This window comes from Populus nigra, chromosome 6 (genome assembly GCF_951802175.1).
Source record: "Populus nigra chromosome 6, ddPopNigr1.1, whole genome shotgun sequence".
In the NCBI taxonomy this organism is placed as follows: Eukaryota; Viridiplantae; Streptophyta; class Magnoliopsida; order Malpighiales; family Salicaceae; genus Populus; species Populus nigra.
In genome coordinates, this window is record NC_084857.1 from 3,080,634 (window position 1) to 3,086,851 (window position 6,218).

Below are 6,218 nucleotides of genomic sequence, written 5' to 3' on the forward strand. Positions count from 1 at the left end.
AATGGCTTCTTTACTTTTTTCAAGTCAATTGTTGCATCAATTCAACTTCGTACGAGAGGGCTCGTTCATGTTCTGGAGTACCCTGTGAATACTCCGCCGGCATGAAACATTCTTAAGGTTAGTCGAGTATCCGGCTGCAGTTATTTCTACCTCAGTAGCCAAACCAGCTTGTTGAATTCTTTCATTTAGAGCACAAAGGGTGCAGAAAGCCTTGACAAGAAACATACCCTACAAGTTCTATGACAACTTTAGGATAAAATTCACGTCCACCACCAACAGATTCATTCAGTCATATCTTCAGAATGAAATCGCAATTTCATATATACATCCTTGCACATCTGCACCAGTGCATAGTTGAATAAAAATGCCAGAAATTGCAGCTCATAGAGTGATGTGATTTCAAATCCCAGATATTGTAGCAATTCGACTGTTGTGGTGAGATCATACCAATGTTTTAACTTTTCAGTGCCTGCTTCATTCTGGTCTAAACAATCTTTAATCAAATAACAAGCAATGAGCTGATCAGCAAAAGAAAGTCAAGACAACAAGGCAAAAACAAAAAAACCATGCAAGTTGGAGCACAACCATATTGGAATATAAACAGAAAAGGCAGTTAAAAATCACCTGGAAGAAAATAGCATCTGCTTCATCAGCCTTGAGCTTCTCATCAGTCTCCTGGAACATCTTCTATAAGTCTTCTTTGGACAACCCATCTTGTGATTTGTGTTCATGATATTTTGCGCAGCACCACGAGACACATCCTTAGCTACCACCTTCAAGATACCATTTAAATCAAATGTCAATGGGACACTTCAATCTGAGGAACACCTCTTGAACCTGTGGCTCATAGCATGCCAATTACTAAATAAAATCCCTCAAAAACACCAAATGCTGGAACGATGAAATTTTTTCCAACATAATTCTTTAGCCGGTACTTGGTAGTTAGTATGCAAAGGATACGACTTTTAAGCATAAAATTTAGTTTCTTTACGTGAAGTATTTACCTTACAACCTCACAAGCAAGAAAAAACACATGCGTAAGAAATAAAATATATTTGCGATTCAAAATCTTAAATTCTCTGAACAAAACAGAGTGCTAAGTTTATTCTTCTTTTCCTTGAGTACTCGCCAAAGATGGTGTTAATGGGGTTGAAGAAAGGTTCTTTTCAGCACCACCGATTAAGTGGTCCGTGTAGGTGAGGGCTGTTAGAACAATTCAATTAACACAAAATAAATACCAACATAAGATAAAAAGAATCTAGAATTCTTTTTAATCAATTTATTCTAAAGTACATCTTCTAACCTAAATACAAAGAGATTATATATATGTTAAATTAAAAATATTATTCTGTCCTTAATAAATAAAACAAGATAAATATGTTATTTAACATTTTTCCTCAAACTCACAATGCGGCAGTTACGAGCATTAAGAGTTTGCTAACTAGAAAACAAAAACGAGAAATGGAACGTAACTTAGTAAAGAAATCTGCAATCTGCAAGAAGAAGAAACAAAAGGCAAAGTAATAGTGCTATGCTTGAGATGATGATGAGTAAGATGACAATCGATCTCAATATGGTTAGTTCATTCATGAAAAACTGAGTTATGAGCAATCTGAATAGAACTCTGGTTGTCACAATATATAGAAGCAGGATAAGAAAGGAAAACTCTTATATTTGCAAGTAACCAACGTAACCAAATAATTTTTTTGTATTTAGGTTAAAAGATGTATTTTAGAATAAACTGATTAAGAAGAATTCTAGCCTCTTTCTCTCTTGTGTTTGTATTTATTTTGTGGTAATTGAATTGCTTTAACAAGGGCATCACAAGATGGTGTCATTCTGTTGCCTTGACCGTTTGGTATTATCTCAGCTCTGCCATGTCCCGAAACTCCAATGGACAAGTACATCGTCCTGGGATTGATTCCAATTTCTGGCCCTCACCTTGTTCCTGCCATTATTGGAAAGAAGTATGTGCAAAAAGAATACCAGATAAAAAGGACCAGGACAGTTTCGGGTGAGACTTGAGTTTGAGATCAGGTCACCATTGACTTGAATTTAAGACACACGGAATTCGATAATATAGTACTTACTACATTTTTACCTCTAGCACAAAAACTCATATGGTCAGTTTTGGTGCTTGCACAGGGACTTTGGGAAACTTATGTGATGATTGTTCATTTATAATGCATATGAAAGGAACCGTAAGCTTGTTCTGACTAAGCTCTCTGTATAAGAATCTGCAACTTGTCGTCTTGACAGTGTTATCAAACAAACAAGCAATGAGCTAATCTTATAAAAAGCCGAAGACAATGAAGCAAAACCAGAAAATATGCATCTGCGGCACAACCATATTGAAATGTATAATCTGTAAAAGACAGTAAAAAAATCACCTTTGAACAAAATAGCACCATTTCACCATCACCATATTCTAATCATCGAAAGAAAGCTCGTCGATTTCATCAATGATTGGACCTGTGCCATTGCCATCACCTGGATAAATTAACATCATTGCCCAATGTGCATGTCAGCACAAACTGCCAGATAAACCTCAGCAAGGATGGGAGTGCAGACATGCTCAAGCTTCTTCATCATGCGCTCCAATCTGCATCTGCAAGCAGCAACACATCACAAGTACCACCACCCAAATAAAAAATCAACACATGCTTCTCACCAAAATCAACTGTATTCATATCAAAACCGTAAGCCATGGCATCGACAATGGGCTCATTAACGATACGCAAAACATTCAGACCAGCAAGTGCACCAGCTTCCTTTGTGGCCTGCCGTTGCGAGTGACTGAAGTAGGCAGGGACTGTGACCACAGCATTCTTCACAGTGGCGCCAAGGTAAGCCTCGGCAATCTCACGCATCTTTACAAGGATCTTTGAAGGGATATTTCTTAGCAGTAAAACGCTTCTCTTCCCCGTTGTAATTGACCACAATCATGAGCTTGTCATTGGGACCAGAAATGATCTTGAAAGGCCAAAGCCGAATATCACTCTGAACGGAAACATCAATAAACCTCCTACCAATCAACCTTTTCGCATCTGTAACACAAATGCCAATTAATAATTAACTCCCCCGAAAGTAAAATTGACTCTGGATAATTCTTAGCTAATATCAAATTGATATGAGCTTTTAGGCTCAGAAATATGTTTTCCAAGCAACAAATAGCATATAATAATTAATAAACCATACGTTGAAAACTAAAGAACACACACACAAAAACAAGAAGAAGAGAGATATTATAATGCCCAAATCAGCACCAGATAAGCAAACAAAAACAAGAAGGCTTACCTGAATCTGCTTCTACAGTCACCATCGATGCCTCACCTTCGAGTTGCTTATTAGGTGCCCCCTCTCTCGTTAAGCTCTCAGACGAAATCACTAGTTATCAGCATTGTCTGGCTAACTGAGTTCCGGGTCCTGTTTAGCTTTGTCCCAAGCCCGTTTTCTCTAAAGTTGAGGTAAAAAGAACCTGCATGCTGTATACATGGGGTTGCTTTAGATCATGATTGATGCTGTAGATGGGCTGAGTCCCCAGGTCCATTGTCATCCAAGTATAGTAGTTTTTGGACAACAGGTTTGGGTAGGTTATACACAATCATCTAGGCTCCCTGTTTATCGAGAACATGATAGGAAAAAAAAACCTTTTTCCCGCCCTGTTAACAATCCCTTTATAATTACATGAAAAAACAAATATTATTTCGTATATTATAGCTTCGGTACATGGTGAAACATAAACAACAAAAAGATAAATTAAAATATAGATTTGGCATAAAAAAATAAGTGTTCAAGAAATATGATTGACAAAAAACTAAAAACAATATTGTTAGGATTGAGGTTGTGAGAAGGTTTGTTCCTCGTTTTTTGTTTTTATTTCTTTGCCAGGAAAAACCCCATATCGGTCTGGACAGCTCTTTATCATATATATATATATATATCAATATTAATTGATATCCTCTTACGTTCATTTGAAAATCTTCTTTCAATTCAAATCTTTTAAATAAAATAAACAACTACGGGGTCGTTTTGTTACTAGACATTTCGAGTTGTCAACTCTCTAAGCTTTTTTTTTTTTTACTGAACCCGCCAACGTATGTAACGGACCAGTTGGTCGGCCTTGTCACGGCCCAGCAGGTTTAAATAAAATGCAGAGCTGGGTATCATGGACCATTGATTCTTTTACTGGAAAAAAAAGTTGAATTCCTCCATCATCAAGACTTCTCTGGATAAATATTAGATGGATCAATATATTTATTAAGAATTAATTAATGACCAATTATAACTTAAATTATGGCTGGTCAAACTAAAAAAAAAATCAATTTTAGCTATGAATTATATCATCCGAATTATGGTTTCTATTGTCGATGTTTAAATATAATTGTGTATAGAAAAATAATTTAAGAAGGATCGAAGCAGCCAGCTCTGAGAGGATCATAATTGAGGTCATGCATGGGTCTCACATTGATCTTGCGTCTTTGCTTTCGTGTGAAAGCACCATGAAATTTTGGCGCAGAAGATAATGCAGGATGGACCACTAGTATTTTTTTTTTCAATGTTTAAAACTTCACTCAATAAAACTAATTAGCAACTGTTAAAATATTTAATTAACCACCAAGTTGAGCTGTCTAGAAAAAAATATTTTGCAATCCAGGCTCAAGAAAGAATATTCTTCACCGAGATAAGCACGTGAAACCCTTTTCGAGTGAGATTTGTCAGCTTCTTGATATCCATTTACAGCTTCCATACTTTACATATGAATATTTAACAGTATTAATTAATTACTGGTTCGGAAAGGGTTAAGAAATCTTTAATTCGATGTTTTGTATGATTATTATATAAGTTTTAGGAGGAAGGAGGGGGTGTGGGGAAGAGAGGTGACAAGTAGGGAACAAAATAATGGGTGGCAAAAGCTGCAAAACAAGCTTCCTTTCCAACTATGTATCTATACAAGAAGAGTTGCTTTTTGCATGAAAATGAGTTAAAGATGATATTGTACCAAACATTGATTAGATAGGGGAATTAGATTCCGACACCACCAATCTATAAACAATTATATATTTTATATAGTTTTATTAAGCCATACGTTGCAGATACAAGATGATCATCATCAAGATTTGATCTGCAACATGTATTGATCCCTCTCGAGACATTAACTTTCCTTTTTTATTTTCCAAGCAGTGTTTTGAAAATCCATCTGGGTTGGTCTCCACCAGCTCGAGACGTCAGAAAATCTCTCAATAATTGTTGCATTTTTGTTACACTATCTGGAAGCACTTAAAGATGCACTCTGGTCAGCCTGATCGTTAACCTCATCAGTTGGTCAGCATTATTAATTTCTTCCTCTGGAGATTTTATTGCACTTTAATTGCTCATTAATTTTATATTAAAAAAACAGTGATTTTATTAATATTAAATTGACATAAAATAAATATTCTCTTTAATTACATTTGTTAATAAAAAATAAACAAAACCCTTCACAACGTTGATGAATCATAATTTCTCAAACACATACCATCTTTTCATAGATGATAAATATTTGAGATCAACAGTTGAGTGAAAAATATGGGATTGGATTTAATTTTGAAGCCCTCGTCCCCCTACTTTAATTACAGGACTATATATATCAGCTTAGGAGTGGAAAGAAAAAAAGTCGACAAGCCAAAATTCCACGGGTAATACTGTTTTTGCATATCAAAGAAATTATAATAAAAGAGCATGCTGTTTTTATCCTGTCACTCCTAAAAATCCCATGAGAGGACGAAGTTGTGATTAAATGCTTGTTTCAATTATGTGAATTGAGGAAAAAAAATTAAATCTGAGTATTTATTTTGCTACAGCAGTTCTGAGAGCCCGTTCCCAATACTTTTCCAAATTGTTTTTGGGTTAAAATTAATTAATTCTGTTAAAATGTTTTTAATGATTTTTGACATGTTTTGAAGTACAGTAAAAAAACTATCAATTTGAAAAAAAATAAAATAGTTTAGAAAACATTAGAAATACAGTACCGAGTGGGCTTGGATTTTAGCGATGCTTTATTTGTATGATTAATTAAGGTTATCTCCTAAGTAAATTAATATTATAATGAGATAGCTACTTTCAATTATAAGATATAGGCAATCCGTTATTAGATATATTTTATATCTACGGTGGGGGTGTTTATATACTTAGATACGGTGATATTGTGATTTGACATCTTGCTAAAAAGAAAGCAA

The 6,218-nt window shown here is 35.0% G+C and overlaps 1 pseudogene; it reads right to left on the reverse strand.

Annotated features, from left to right (window-relative positions):
- Positions 1–155: 155 nt before the first annotated feature.
- On the reverse strand, positions 156–3,615 carry LOC133696426 (heat shock cognate 70 kDa protein-like; annotated as a pseudogene).
- Between the last annotated feature and the right edge of the window lie 2,603 nt (positions 3,616–6,218).